Below are 15,921 nucleotides of genomic sequence, written 5' to 3' on the forward strand. Positions count from 1 at the left end.
CTTAACCTCTCTGTGCCTCACTCCCTCCATTTGTGACATGGCAACACTAATAGCATGTATCTTCTAGGAGCGTTGTGAGGAGTGAGTAAGAGAAACATTCAGAACAAGGCAGGCCTCCGTACCTGTTCTGTGTAGCCTTTTATATTACCGCCCTGGTCCTTTGGTCCTTTTTTGGGGACAGGGCCTGTGTTGCTGGGGCACTGGGCCCAGGTTGCAGCAGGAGGCACTCGGTGTCCTTACGGGAAGGCGGGAGCAGGAGCGGCACTATAATTCCCGCGGGAGGTGCAGAGAGAGGCAGTGATGGCTTCTGGGCCAGGAGGGGCTTCTGGGCCAGGAGGGGCTTACGGGAGGTGTGGTCCAGCCACAACACCCTGCCCGTCTCAGACACAGTTGCCTCCACTGTGGCAGGAGTGAGAATAGCTTCCTCTATTAGCTTCTGTTGACCGTCCCTGGGTCCTGCTGGCGGCTGACCAATGAACCCAGTGTCCTCTCCGTGGTGGGGGGAGGTTAGCGGACCATGAAGGGGAAGGGTATTCCACTCGATGGCCCCGCCGCTGGCTCATCACGGCGAAGCCTGGACCTGCCCCAGGAGCAAGCCAATAGTGGGCTCAGGGCTCCCAGGAGCGGGGGGGCGGGGTGGCAGGAGATGGACAGAAAAGGCTCCGGGGAGGTGGGGTTGGCTGTCAGGGCTCCCCAAGCATTGCCCCAGGAAGGAACACCAAGCAGAAAAGCACTGGAAGGTGCATTCCGCATGAGCCCAGGAGCAGAGCCTGGGCCAGAGACCCCCCCAGGTGTCTGTCCCATAGGAGGGGACCCTGCCTCACCTGTGCTGCCAGGCCTCAGCTGTGTTGAGATGCACCCACCTTGCCACCCTCACCTTCACCTTCCTCTCGCCCCTGAGCCAGGAGTCCAGTGAAGGAAGCAGTAACACCACCACAGGCTCTACCAGTTCCTTGGGTCGGCTCAAAGGGAGTCCTTTGGATGGACGGGGTCCTCTGAGGCCACAGCAGCCTGGAGGCACAGAGTCTCTGTCACAGCTTAGCAGCCTTTGGAAGAGTCTGGGCACATCCGGCCCATGCTAGAATAGCTCCTGCGTGTTGAGTGCCCAGGGCTGGGCATGTTTTACCTCAGCAGCCCCCCTGGGGGCGGGGGGCAGGACGGCTGAGTCATTGTAGGTAGAGACCGGGGCAAAGAGGGGGTCTCTGCACCCCCAAAGCCCAGGCAGGTAACATGCCCGGGAAACAGCCCGTGAGCAGCAGCCAGAATCCGTCAGAAATCCCAAAGCTCAGAGCGGGAAAGGCGCACGTGCAAGGCTTCCTTCCACTGGCGAGGTCAAGGTCTCAGAGCCGAGACTGCGCTGTTCCAGGCAGGCATTCCGATATATCCATTTCGGCAAATACAGGCGTCCTTTCCAGCCCGTGGGTCTTTGTGTTTCTGTCTTGTTGTGTGATAGGGGCTCACATTTCGTTTACTCCGTAAGTCAGTAAAAACCGGCGTGGCCAAAAGCAGGGTTGGTTCTTTGGCTCTGGTGAGCCTTAATCTAATTCATCCATGGCCACCCCGAGACGGCTGAAGTCAGAGCACTCTGGGCAATAATCTGCAACAACTGTCAACAGCAAACCCTTTTAGGATAATGAGGCTCGCAGCAGGTCAGCTCCGCTTGGCCACGAATGCAGCCTGGTGCCCACGGGTTCACCCACTCAACACGACCACTGGCTCCCTCTTCCCCACGGGGCGAGGGCAGGGACCGCAGAAAGCCCGCTAGTCCGTTAACACAGGCAGGAAAAGCACACGCACCTCTGAGGTTGCCGGAACCATTCTTTATTTATTTATTTATTTTTAATTTTTTTTTTCAACGTTTATTTATTTTTGGGACAGAGAGAGACAGAGCATGAACGGGCGAGGGGCAGAGAGAGAGGGAGACACAGAATCGGAAACAGGCTCCAGGCTCTGAGCCATCAGCCCAGAGCCCAACGCGGGGCTCGAACTCACGGACCGCGAGATCGTGACCTGGCTGAAGTCGGACGCTTAACCGACTGCGCCACCCAGGCGCCCCTTTATTGGTTTTTAAAGAGCAACAGTGGATGCTTTGCTGCTGAGGGAAGCAACTACCGGTCTCCAGATCTTTCTTATGACTTGGGAGGATTTTTCTTCTGCGTGCACTTCAGACGTACCTTCTGGTTTTCCTGCGTTTGGCTCATGCCGGTGGGCTGCTCACGGAAAGGCCTCGTGACTCGGTGCCAGCCCTGAAGAACAGTCCGTCATTGCGACTGGTTCAGAGTGGATGACTGATGGATGGAGTAACTTTATCGCTTCTCCCGTTTTTCACTGTTAGCAAACGGGAGAAATCCCGCGTGAGAGAAGCACCCTCCCGACGGCCTCCCACCCGCCCCCACCTCAGCAATCCTTTTAAAATGACGAAACCGGCCGCCGAGAGGGATGGCTCGTCCGTGGCCCGGGTGGCAGGACTGGCAGGGCTCACGCTCGGCCGACGGGACAGAAACGGTTGAGCTGAGTGGCCGTCTGTTTCCGAGATCTCAACAGTGAGTGAGAATTTCGCTTGGCATTGTTTTTTCTTCCCATGTGATGCTTGTCCCCCGGTGTGAGACAAGGTGCATCGGGGGGTCTCCAGGAGGGGTCACTAGGACGTGGCTTGTTCAGGGGCTCCCCCTCCCTCCCAGGTTGTCTCGGACCCAGATCAGGAAAGCAGCCTCCCTGACTGCTGGGACCCGTTTCCTCTCCAAATAACGTGCTGGCCACGACCCGACAGCGTTCACGGTGTCTCTGTCCCCAGGACCTTGCCCGAAGCTGGTTTGCGGGCCGACGAGGGCAGACCGCCCAGGAAACTGGGAGGCTGGAGACGTGCTAAGTAGGGGTGGGCCAGCTGTGGTGAGAGGATGAGGTTCAAGGGACAAAGCCTGTCCCCAAAGGTGTCTGCCCGGACATCTCCCTGGGGCCACGTCTTCCTCCCCGTGGAAAGGCCCAGGGGAGGTCAGCCAGGGGCCAGCCTGTCGTGTCTCTGGGTCAGTTTCCGGGGGCCACCAAATAAAGTGCCGTAGACGTGCGGTCTTAAACAACAGAGAGCTATTTTCTCACGGTTCTGGATGCTAAACCAGGGCTGGTTCCTTCTGGAGGCTCCGAGAAGAGTCCATTCCGTGCCTCTTGTGCAGCTTCTGGTGGTCCCCAGCAACCCTCAGCTTTGACTCACGAATGCATCACTTTGATTCAAAGACCCTTCTCCCTCTGCCTCGGTGTGTGCCTGCATCTCTAAAGAGCCTCCGTCCAGGGACACTGGTCATATTAGATTCAGGGCCCACCCTGCTCCAGTATGACCTCATCTTAACTATTTATGTCTACAAAGACCCTGTTTCTAAACAAGGTCACATCCTGAGGTTCCGGAGGACATGCGTTTGGTGTGTGTTGGGGGGGGGCTGGAGCTGGTGAATTAAATTAAGAATGTGCAGGGGCGCCTGGGTAGCGCAGTCGGTTAAGCGTCCGACTTCAGCCAGGTCACGATCTCGCGGTCCGTGAGTTCGAGCCCCGCGTCGGGCTCTGGGCTGATGGCTCAGAGCCTGGAGCCTGTTTCCGATTCTGTGTCTCCCTCTCTCTCTCTGCCCCTCCCCCATTCATGCTCTGTCTCTCTCTGTCCCAAAAATAAATAAACGTTGAGAAAAAAAAAAAAAAAAAAAAAAGAATGTGCAGATTATGACCCAGGGTCAGCAGGAAGCCCCCTCAGCATCTAAGCTCCCACTGTGGGGAAGTGAAAACCATGGGGTCCTTTTCTGATTGAAGGGCAATGTCCATACACCCACACAAAGGAAGTAAAGTCACAAGATTTATTACTGACACATCCCAGAAATGGAGGCGGGGAGAAGGTTCGCAGTGAGCCAGGGGAAGGGGGGGGGGGGTCCTCTGTCCCAGGTCCCAGGTGGGGAGGATAGTAGACAGCAGGGTAGCAAACGCTTATTACTTGTCAGGTGATTGGGGCAGAGGTCACAAATATTCATGGGCGAAACTCTAAGTGGTTATTTTATTTTATTTTTTAAATGTTTATTTATTTTGAGAGAGAGAGAGCACAGAGAGACAGCACAAGCAGGGGAGGGGCAGCGAGAGAGACTCCCAAGCAGGCTCCGTGCTCTCAGCTCAGAGACCAACTCGGGACTTGAACTCACGAACCATGAGATCACAACCTGAGGCAAAATCAAGAGTCGGTTGCTTAACCGACTGAGCCACCCTGGTGCCCCAGATAAGCTGTTTCAAAAGCTGCCCCAGGACGATGAGAAAGAATGAAATCATGCCATTTGCAGCAACGTGGATGGAACCGGAGGGTAATATGCTAAGTGAAATAAATCAGTCAGAGAAGGACAGATATATGTTTTCACTCATATGTGAATCTTGAGAAACTTAACAGAAGACCATGGGGGAGGGGAAGGGGGAAAAAGTTACAGAGAGGGAGGGAGGCAAACCTTAAGAGACTCTTAAATACAGAGAACAAACTGAGGGTTGATGGGGGTTGGGGGAGAGGGGAAAGTGGGGGATGGGCATTGAGGAGGGCACCTGTTGGGATGAGCACGGGGTGTTGTATGGAAGCTAATTTGACAATAAATTATATTAAAAAAAAAAAAAAAGTGCCCCGGAGAAAGCAAAGTGGGAACTTGGGGCAGAAATCCTAAGCTCAGGCCCTTACCGATACATCCAGACTCAAGAGTGTGAGCAGGGCCGTCCTGCTATAAAATGTCAGGGCAGCAACTCCAAACTGCTGTTGTCTCATCACAGGGGACACCTGTCAGCCCACCCAGTCTCTGCAGGGAACGTGGCTGGTGGCATATTGCATCTCCCACCAGAACGGTGGCTGTTGTTGGCATAAGGAAACAACAAGCAGAGAGAGCGGGGCCGGGACCTCTGAACAGGTCACCCAGAACGGGAGAAGGCCAGATAAGGACCGAGTCCTATAGAAGGGAGGTGGCAAGAACCAGGTGGGAGCAGATGATCCAGGCTGATGTTGGAGAAGAGACTGGAAATGGGGAAAGCTGTGTATAAAGGGCAGCGATGGGACAAACACTAGGCACCTAATGCCAGGGACCCAGCTTTCCAGAGACCACTTGAGAAGTCCCAGCAAGGGGGAGGTGAGGCTACCCCTTCTTTGCTCTCTCTGGACAGGATGACTCTCTGGACAGGATGACCCTAAGGTGAGTTGAGGGTGCCCTCAACTGGCAATGATTAAAGCTCTGCCTCGAGGTGCTTTGAGTAGTCTAACCGCAAAACCAGGTTTATAAACGTCTCTATCTACTTTCCACCCAGTGAAGAGAGAGTTTCTTCTACCTTTCGGGTCCCAGTAAGAGGCACTAAGCTGCTGTTGGGGTGACAGTGGCCAAGCCTCCCGATGCAAAGGCAGCATGTCTCCTCTCTCTCAAGGTCACCTGTAAAACACTCAATACATCTTCAAAAGAAAATTACTTTTAAGTCACTGAAATTTACATAGAGGTTGGGACCATCTGGTGCTTGGGGAATTTAGAAAGGCAGTGTCTTTAAATGAATCAGAGTCCCAAAAGCCAGCCTTCCTTGACAAAGCTCGTTCATTCTTTCAGCCGCTCACCATCTACAGGCCAGGCGGCGTTCTGGATGCTGGGGACAGAGCAGTGAGCCGTGCAGGCGGGGGTCTTATTGTAGCTTATGGTCCGGGGGAGAGAGGGATGCTAGTGAATGAGAAACGCGCATGGGCGTCAGAGAGCCATGCTCAGGGCAAAGTGAAGCAGGGGGAGGAAGGGAGTGTGTGCGTGCCATGAGGCCAGGGAAGGGTGGTAGGTGGGAAGCCGGCCAGCGAACTCCCTGGGGTGACACTTGACGAAAGACACAAAAGGGGAGAGAGGGCTCACTGAGTGGAGTCCACCCGTGGCTTCAGCATGCTTACCTGGGGCAGGTGACTCCCTCCGGCGATGGCGAGAGCCTACGGCCCCACCCACTGTGTGCCGACAAGCAGTCGTGAGGTTGGCTGGAGTCTTGGGGAACGGCCTCCCCCCACTCCCCCCACTGCCCACGCCCACGCCACCTGCCCTTCCTCTGGGAAACATTCTGGAGGAGTCGGTCTCTGTAGAAAGAGAATGAAAGAAAAATGTCCTCCAGGGTCTCTGTGGGGGTCTCCTGGGGAGGCCCGCACACCTGCCAGTGGGCTTTCCGGCTCCAGCCGGGGCCTCTGCCTCTCCAGGGCGGCTCGTCTTACCCAGGAGCCCACACATTACTTCTACTCATCAATTCACTTTTCAACACCAAATATATCTTTCTCATTTTGCAGCATTTTCTTACACCTCTACCACTTTTGGCTTCAACAAGAATTCTTGGTAGCTGAGAGATATTGTGTGTGTGTGTGTGTGTGTGTGTGTGTGTGTGTATGTGTAATGAACACCTGAAGGAATATAAAAATCTGGCTTGAAGCAAACACCCTTTCTTCTGGTCTCCATTTCTGCTCTTGCTGACAGAAACTGTGGCAAGATGGACAAGGTAAAAAAAAGATTCCAAGAATTAATCATCTAGGCCTGGTGACACATGATCAAGTGGGAATCCCATTCCAGAGACATTTATCAAGCACCTTGATAATTGAGGCATTGTGCACGGCTTAGGGATTAAAAGGAAGAAAAAAGCCCACGGTCTTGCTCTTGGGGCCCACAGCCTGGTTCGGTACCAGACATAACAAGGGCACAATTGCCATTGCTTAGCAACTGGAATGGGTCCAGGGCATTATGGGAGCCCAGGAGGGGGCATCCAATGCAGTCTGGGGTCACTATAGTCAGGGTGGGCCTTGCTTTTGTAGAGAGGAGAATCCCTCGCCCCTCTCAGGTGTCAACCTGGAAGGGGGTTTTTTGTTTTCCCCTATCATCCGGGAGGATCTCCTAGCTCCCCCACTCCTGAACCCCCACCACCTGCTGACCAACCTCAGGAGGTAATTAATTCATAACTGGAGCATCGGTGAGGTCTGTCTTGCTCCATCGGGACCAGCTGGGAGAGGGGACAAACGGAAGAAGCTAAGGTGTGGTCAGGGTACCCATCCGGGCGTGTCCTCTGGCAGAGGCCAGACCCGGCCACACACCGACCCCACCCCTGGCAACGTCACAGAAGGTCCTACGCTGCCCAGGCCCACTTCTTCCACATCTTGGAGGCCCCTCCTCTCCTCCCACCTCGTCTGCTCTTCCAGGAGTGACTTTACACGTTTTTAGCGGCACACAATTCTGGGGCAGGGCCATTTCTGTTAACTCATTTTGTCACTTGGTCAACAGATAACTTGTCGAATTCCAAGTATGCAGCAGATGCTGCTCTGGAATCAGGCATACACACCGGTCTCAGACCCTTCTCCCACAGAGCTTACAGACCTGCAGAAAGACAGACATTTATCACATAGTTGCACACACAATATGAAGATGCATCCCTTCAAGTGCTAGGAGAGAGAGGTCCCAGGACCAGACAGCCTGTGAGGAAGGGACTTGACCTCCTAGGGGAGTTGGTGAATGCTCTCTGGAGAAGATTAGCAAACATTAACTAGGACAGAGAGGAAGGAAGAGCGGGCCTGGTAGAAGGAACCGCATGTTCAAAGGCCCTGTGGTGGCGGGCAGCCTGGCAACCATGAGGGACTAACAGAAGGTCCTGGGAGCTGGAGTTGAGAGGCCAGGGGGAGCATAGAGGATGAGGAGAACACAGAGGTCGGGGGGGCCTTCGAGCCCCCAGCACAGCAGCCTCTTCCCTGGACCTGTTGAAGAATTGGAAAAGAACTTGGAAAGAAGCCAGGGGCTCACTGCTCTTCTGTTACCATTTACAGCCCATCGTAGCTATCTCCTCTGGAAGATCAGGCAGAGGGCACGTGACTTCCCTGGGGTTCATGGCTACTAGCCGTCGGGGCAAGGACTCAATGTCAGGGCTGGGGGTTGCTCCCCCCTCCCCGCACTGTGACTGGTTGGGCTGCACGTCACCCCCACGCCTCGCTGCCTGGCCCTGGGAGACCTGCTACCCGAGTTGAGGGCTCATTAGCGTCGGAGGCTTGGCATGGGGACCATCTCATTTAACTTCACTCTCCCACAATTGATCCATCATGCCGGGACTAGATGGCCGCCCCTCCACGTGTTTCTGATTCCCTTAATGGCCCCCGCGCTCTGTGAGCCCCAGTCGGTGTCTGACAGGCTCACGGTGCTCTGGAAAGCCCTTTGGAAGGTTCTTTCTGGTCTCCTTACACAACCATTTTAAAAGCTTTTCTTTTCTTAATAAGAATTTTGGGTTTTCCGACCCTTTGAAAACAGTCGGGTACTCCATGTTATTCAAATGTACTCTCTCAAGTAGGTAAGACACGTATACGTTATAAAATATAAAAGACACGAAGGGAAATGCGGTGAAAAGGAAGTATCCCACCCCGGCCCCAGTCCCCCAGCTCCCCTCCCCAGACACAACCACTACTGAGCAGCTTCTTACAGTGTTCTGGCATGTGGTACCCAAATGTACCAGAAGCCACCAAACCTATGGTTTTTAGAACACTTTTCAACTTGAAAAGGCCAGTTTTTGCTTTATTCAAACTCAGCTCCCTAGCAACTTTTTAGCTCGGAAGATACTCCTTTTCATTTAGTGTGAGATCTCTCCCCCTTGGTACTTTGCCCTTTGGGGCCCACCACGCTTTGCTGTGGGGGCCGCCCTGTGTTTCGTAAGACATTGGGCGGCACCCCCGGTTCTACACACTAGATGTCAACGCTGCACCACCCTCCACCCAGTTATGACAACCAAAAATGTCCCCAGATATTGCCAAAGGTCCTCAGGCTGGAACAGGCAACACCCCCTCCAGATGAGAACTACGGACTTGTTGCGGTTAGGGACAACGTACTCTCCGTCTCTGAAGAAAAAGGGTCTGGGGGACTTGCAAAGACTCAACACGCCAATACGAGTAAACACAAACATTAAAGATCAACTCTAAGTTGAAAATTATTGAAGCTTGGTGATGGGTACGGGAGGGTGCCTTACGGCACACTTGTTACACCCCGTGTGTTTGAAGGGTTTTTTTCCTAATAACGAAGATAAATGTTTACCTGATGTTTAAAATTACTCATCACAAAACTGATTGATGAGTTAGTTGAGGCAAGTGTGGCAGAGGGGAAGGAAGGCAACGGCAGTAATTAGAAGCTGAACATAAAGTACAACGTGTGCCTACGACCTCGTCTCTGTTGCTGGGAGGGGATTGGAATCTGAGATTCGTACAGTCGACCCAAAGGTAGAGCGTGCTCAGTTAGACACACCAGTGGCGAGGGATAAAAAATAAGCCAGTGGCTCAAAGCAAGCAAAGTTCCTCCAAGGAATGAAAGAAATAGTCTGGGGCAACTGTCCTGACACAAAATCGGCAGATACACATTCCTTGAGCTCCTCTGGAAATGCTGAATCAGAGTCTAGCCCGGGGCCTGAGAATTTGTGCTCTTAATGAGTATTCTTTAGACGCCAGTCAATAAGGCAAGAATAGCACACGATTTAGTGAAAGTAATTCTGCAAAGAATGCAAACAATGCCCTCCCATATACAGGTCTCGGAACATCTGGATTCATCCAGGAATAAACTTCGGAGCGGCCACAGGACGGACAGCCTCAGAAATATTATTTCTCTCCAAATTTTAGACAGTCCAAGGTTATAACCTCTATTTCCTGGAAGGCAGCTGCTCAGGGGAACCCATTTAGGCTGGCCCCACTGGCTCTAGCAGCTGGAGGGAGGGCTCAAGGCTTCGTGGAAAAACTTCCCATCCCCAGAAGAGCTCGCGGTACCCCTCCCCCACTCGGGCTCCCAGCAGGGCTGGCCGACCTCTCTGGAGGATGCTCCTGCAGCAAGAAACCCTGTCTTTAAAATTTCAAAGTTTCAGGCCATGATCATCGTCACCGGGAAGGAAATCGTTCAACTGTTCACTGGAAGGATAAAAACATCACAATAAAGTACCAACGGAACCCTCAACTTCTGAAATATACCTTCCCATTGATATCTAGTCAAACACATAGTAGAGGCAGATAGGAACGTAGTTTTAAAAAATACTTTGGCCTATTTTTTCTGAATATTTCAGAGATGAAAAAAAAAAGGAGACTGAATGATCCAAATCCTTGAAGACTTGGGCAACTTTAAGAGAAATGTGGACACAAGATGCCCATCTACTTAGCAGACCTGCAGTGCTGTGCCCACCTGTGAGCTCTTGAAGGTGGTACATTTGATGGTTGTCTCTGATCTTCTGGAAGGATAAGGATTCTTCTGGGCTCCAAACATACTGCATTTATACCTGATACTGGGGTGCAATGCCTAATTTCTGATGAAGAATCATCTGTGACAAGCAGCCCCAAAGACTTGGGGACCTAAAGATTGAAGGCTCTTGGGGCGCCTGGGTGGCTCAGTCAGTTAAGCATCAGACTTCAGGTCATGATCTCGCGGTTCATGGGTTTGAGCCCCAAGTCGGGCTCTGTGCTGACAGCTCAGAGCCTGGAGCCTGCTTCAGGTTCTGTGTCTCCCTCTCTTTCTGCCCCTCCCCTGCTTGTACTCTGTCTGTCTGTCTCTCTCTCTCTCAAAAATAAATAAATATTTAAAAAAATAAAGATTGAAGGCTCTTTACCCAACGTCAGAATGACTCCCTGCATGTACTTATTACCTCATTTCTACCCATTCAACCTTAAAACTCCAACGCTCTTTAAAATACTGCATTTGAGGGGTGCCTGGGTGGCTCAGTCAGTTGAGCGTCCAACTCTCAGGTCATGGCTCAGGTCATGGGATTGAGCCCCACATCGAATTGTGGGATCGAGCCATACTGAGCACAGAACCCACTTAAGATTCTCTCTCTCTCTCTCTCTCTCTCTCTCTCTCCCTCCCTCTTCCCTTCACCCCTGCTCATTCACCCCTGCTCAAATGCTCTCTCTCTCTCTCTCTCTCTCTCTCAAAAGTCAATTACTTAATTTAAAAAGAAAATAAAATACTGCATTTGAATCTCTACTTGTTAAAAATCAACTCTTAAGCCTCCAAAACCTGAGTAACCCCAATCATGGACAAAGTACAGAAGGTGACGAGAGTAAAGAGAGACACAGCAGGAGAGAGGGACCCTGACTCCTGCCTCGATCTCCAAGGTTTAAGAAATGCCTCAAACCCCTGGGCCCCTTGAATGGGTTTGAGGCTAGAGAGTCATTTACTTTTCAATTACCAGAAGTCATGCAAATTTTTCTGCCGGCTATCCCCAACCCTACAGGCTGGCCTGGTATTTGCAATGCCTCCAGCAAGCGAAATGGGACCCGTTGCAGTAGCTGGGACTAATAGCAGAGAGCATTGTGGTTTTGCTATTAAGTTACTCTCAGCAATTAGTAAATTTATTGTCCTAATTGTTTCCACATGGCTGCTCTGTGCACATGTCTTGCCTCGAAGATGCCCTTGCAGTCTTGCCCCTGTCATCATATTTCAGCATGATCGCTGCCCATCTCTCCAAACTGTCCAACCCCATCAAAAGCTGATTTGCAGTCAGGTCAGCAGGAAGGAGGAGTAAGAGTTCATTCCAAAGTCCACGGCATATTTGGATAAAACGCAGAGAAACTATTTCGTTGTGGCTCTTTGGGGGCCTGAGAATGTACTTCAGAGGGAGAGAATCGCTAGCTGCCTGTGGCTAATGCACAGCAAAGTCCAAATTCTCCCCAGCCTCGAGTCTGCGGCCCTTTCAAATCCCAACGCCAATCCTCCACGGAAACAGTCAGGTGGTGGGGGTGGGAATGGCTTTCTGGGGCCTGGGAGAACTTTGTTCTAGGCTCAGTGGCTGAGTGGGATTTTGAGGGTGCACAGACTCCAGCCAGACCTGCCTACGGATGGGGTCAGGATGCCCCTGGTTCTACGTTCAGGGCCTTGATTCCCTGGCACCCTCTGCCAGAGAAAGGTCACTGTCCTCAAAAATTGAGGTGGATGGCCGCAGAGTGGGGTGTTGGGTGGGGACTGTCCGGGACATGATGTGTGTAACAGTGGCTCCTGGAGGGAACCCATCACCCTCCGGGCTGGCAGGCAGCACCCTTGTAATGGAAACCTGGTTGACAGGAGCCGGGAGCTGGTGTCACTCCTGTGTTCTCGAGTGTCACCCGCTCGGGCCCCAAACTGAAACCCAGCCAGAGCAGGTGCAGCCTAGCATCACAGGTGGAATCTGTGACACAGGCCCCCAGCTCCAGGCAGCTGGAGGATATTTGTGTGACTCACCTAGCAAATGGCCCCTATAATCGCGCATTCTTTTGCCGCTTTAGGAATCAACTAGAAATCTAGGCAAGAAAGCAGGAGATGTAATGAGGTGGCCCTTTCCTTTTCAGAGCTTTGATGCATATTAGGTTATCTCGGTCTCACCTCACATTTGGGAAGGAGGGAGAAACCATACATATATAATTTATAAAGTCTATATGATATATAAAACTATGTATGTGTATAAATCATAGCTTAGCATTTCAGAATGGGGGTTCAAGTCCCAGCTGGATGATTCACTAGCTCCAGGGCCTTGGGATCCACTCAGTTTCCTCAGATCATCGTCATGATTGCATAAAGCGAAAGTGTTAAAGCACCTACTCTGGCACCAAATGCAAGCTAAGTGCCTAGCAAATACTATCATCAAATAACACTTACTAAATTACAGTAAGGATCTAAGAATTGCTAGGACAGGGCTGCATCTCCTGAGCATCTAGAAAACTCCAATATTCTTTTATGGGCAATTGCTCTTATCATACCCCCCCCCCAACTATGTCATTTCTGTGTTGTCTGCTCCCCACCCACCCAAATGGAGGCTCCATGAAAGCAGGGACTCGTTCACACGCTGCCGTGGCCTCCCCCCTCCCCCCTTACACAGAGCTGGCACATAATAAATGCGCAATAAATGTCTGCTGGAAAAAAATGAACGGCAAAGGGCAGAGAATGCGGGAGCAGCTGGAGTGCTGCTCCTGGCTCCTTCGTGGAAGTTGGGGTTCTTTCCACCCCAGATGGCACCCCCCCCCCCAGCCCCAGCAGATGGGTCCCTCCGCCCTCCCCGGGGGATCTGGGGTGTGTCGCAGCCTGCCGGGGTTTTCACACTTCTCCTTCCGGGCGGGAGAGGAACCTCGCCAGGCTGTGCTAATTAATCCTGTTTTATGCACACACATTTGAACCTGAAATGGAGAATGCAAATGTATTCCCAGCCAGAAGGCCCTGCATTTCGCGCGTGCTGGCACACAGGTCAGCTCCGAGGAGGGCAGGACTCCCCAGGGTAGCGGCAGGGGCAGCCACGGGGCGGCGTGGGCTGCGCGAGGGCGGGCACCTGCCGCGGTAATTCCACCCAGCTGCGGCGTCAATTATTCATCCTGCGCCGCGCGCACGGCCACCGGCCACCTGCGGGCCGCTGTGCTCCCAGCGCCGGCGGTGGGGGGGGGGGGGGCCCGCCCCGGCTACCCGCCCCCCAGGACGGAAAGGGGCGCGCGGTGCTCCAGCCACAGACCCATGAGCGGCCATGAGCCGCTGTGAAGCCGCCCGGGAGGGGTGAGTTCGGGGGTGCCCCTGGGTGTGGCCATCCGGGCACTTCCTGGGTGCCTCCACTTCAGCCTGCGGGCCGTTCTTAGCGACACTTGGAGTGGAATCTGGTTCAGGCCCACCCTGAGGGGCTTCCAGCACCCGGGGTCCCCGGTAGGCGGGTTGTGATGTAAGAGGGCTCTGCCTGGCGGTCTGTCACAGGAGGGTCGGCTGATCAGAGGACAGACACAGAGGAGTTCATGGGTCTTTATTGTCATTGTGACATCAGAGAGGTCTGGAAACTGTCGTGCGAGGTTTGTTTTTCCGGAGGCAGGTGAAGTCCGAATTTTCCAGGCAGGGCCAGGGAGGGTGGGCATGCGTGAAGTTTACGAAAATGTGTTAGAATGCCTGCAACTCACTCTCAAATGGTACACACACACACACACACACAGAAAGAATCACAAAAGAGATGTACATAAGACCAAACATGGAAGTCAGTGGATACCAAGAGAGCCAGCACAATGGTACTATTAAAAATAAAACCAGGGGCACCTGCGTGGCTCAGTCCGTTAAGCATCGGACTTCGGCTCAGGCCATGATCTCATGGTTCCTGAGTTCGAGCCCCGCATCAGGCTCTGTGCTGACCGCTCAGAGCTTGGAGCCTCTTCAGATTCTGTGTCTTTCTCTCTCTCTCTCTCTCTCTCTCTCTCTCTCTCTCTCTCTCTCTCTCTCTCTCTCTGTGTGTGTTTATACATATACATGTAAATACACCTAATTACAAATTGATTTGCTCTTGAAAGGAAACAAACAGGGTGTGGTTGATTGGTAGCAGACACCAGGCAGCGGGACCCTCTGAAATCCTGTCCCTTTTGCATCACGTACAGGTGGGAGGGGGCAGTGGTTGAGGTAGAGAGTCTCTGAGGAAGCACTGGGGATCAAGTGCCAGAGGAGGGAAGAAGGGAGGCAGCTCTGGGAGAGGCGGGGGAGGAGAGCACAGGTGCAGAGGCCGCAGGAGGTGGGCCAGGGTGGGTAGGAGGAGAACGACTCAAGGCGTGTCTGTGATGACGTGTCTGCCCCTCCCTCGCTCACACTCTGTCTCTCAAAAATAAATAAAGATTAAAAAAATGTTTTTTTAAATAAAACCAAAGAGGGCTCGGTAGGTTAAACAACTGAGCTGACAGCTCAGAGCATAGAGCCTGCTTCAAATTCTGTGTCTCCCTGTGTCTCTGTGCCCTTCCCTCACTTGTGCTCTCTCTCTCTCTCTCATTAAAAAAATTTTTTTAATAAAAAAATTAAAACAAAACCAAAGAAAGAAAAAGACCTGTGACCTTGACCAATGTCCCTGATGGCCCATTCTCCTGGGCATTTGGGCTTTTTTCAGGTTTTATATAGAAGGCCTTTCTTTGTATTTTATGTTAAATTCTCATTGACAAAACTTTTTGTCATATTGATCACTGGCCCTTAGAGAAGCTATGTAGCAATAAAGATTCTTTTAAAGTAGAGAATGAGGATAGTTTTGTTTCTCCACGTAAGCCAGCATGCTTCCTGTTATTAGACAATGAACTCTATAAAACTCACTTTCCCCTTTTTGCTTTGGCTGCTGGGAAGCTCAGAGTCAAGTTTGTTGTTGTTGTTTGCTTGCAATTGTAATAAGTTCTTGCAGAATGAGGACTAGGATATGATTATTTCCATCCTTTTGTTACTTGGCTCTTGTGCTCACACACACACACACACACACACACACACACACACACACATGCACGCACACCTTTTCAATAGTTTTCTTGTATCTGTGACTTCTATTGCAAGACCTTTCAAATCATCTTTGAAAAAAATGTGGCCAAGCTAACTGTGCAGAATTTGATACATGGTGAACCCTCAACAAGTAAGGGAGGAGGCACGGCCATTTGCTTACACCAGAAATCTAGAAGTCACCCTTCTCAACCCTCACATGCAACCCATTAGCAAAGCCTGCCTGCCAATTCCATCCACTTCCCCCTTCCTCCCCAATCACTGTCCTAGTTAAGGAATGTAGGAGTCACTCAAACTACAGCAATAGCTTCTGCTCTTGCCCACGTGCAGTCTACTTGCTACAGGGCGGGGTTTTAAAACCTACGTCACCCCTATGTCTATGCACTGCTTAACATTATTCAGTGGCCTCCTACCCACTTAGAATAACCCAGATCTGCTTATTGCCACCCACAGGGTCTGGCCCCGGGTCATCACAGACACCGTCTTGAGTCGTTCTCCTCCTACCCACCCTGGCCCACCTCCTGCGGCCTCTGCACCTGTGCTCTCCTCCCCCGCCTCTCCCGGAGCTGCCTCCCTTCTTCCCTCCTCTGGCACTTGATCCCCAGTGCTTCCTCAGAGACTCTCTACCTCAACCACTGCCCCCTCCCACCTGTACGTGATGCAAAAGGGACAGGATTTCAGAGGGTCCCGCTGC

At 52.2% G+C, this 15,921-nt stretch overlaps 1 protein-coding gene across 1 annotated transcript in view; it reads left to right on the plus strand.

Moving 5' to 3' along the window:
* Nucleotides 1-13,363: 13,363 nt before the first annotated feature.
* The window catches only part of CLDN14 (claudin 14), a 59,406-nt gene continuing 56,848 nt past the window's right edge, over nucleotides 13,364-15,921 (plus strand). The window contains exon 1 of the mRNA XM_040483957.1: nucleotides 13,364-13,505. The gene's annotated coding sequence lies outside the window, so the exon portion shown is untranslated. The remainder of the gene's footprint in view (nucleotides 13,506-15,921) is intronic.

Source organism: Herpailurus yagouaroundi, unplaced genomic scaffold (genome assembly GCF_014898765.1).
Source record: "Herpailurus yagouaroundi ecotype Mexico unplaced genomic scaffold, PumYag 162, whole genome shotgun sequence".
In the NCBI taxonomy this organism is placed as follows: Eukaryota; Metazoa; Chordata; class Mammalia; order Carnivora; family Felidae; genus Herpailurus; species Herpailurus yagouaroundi.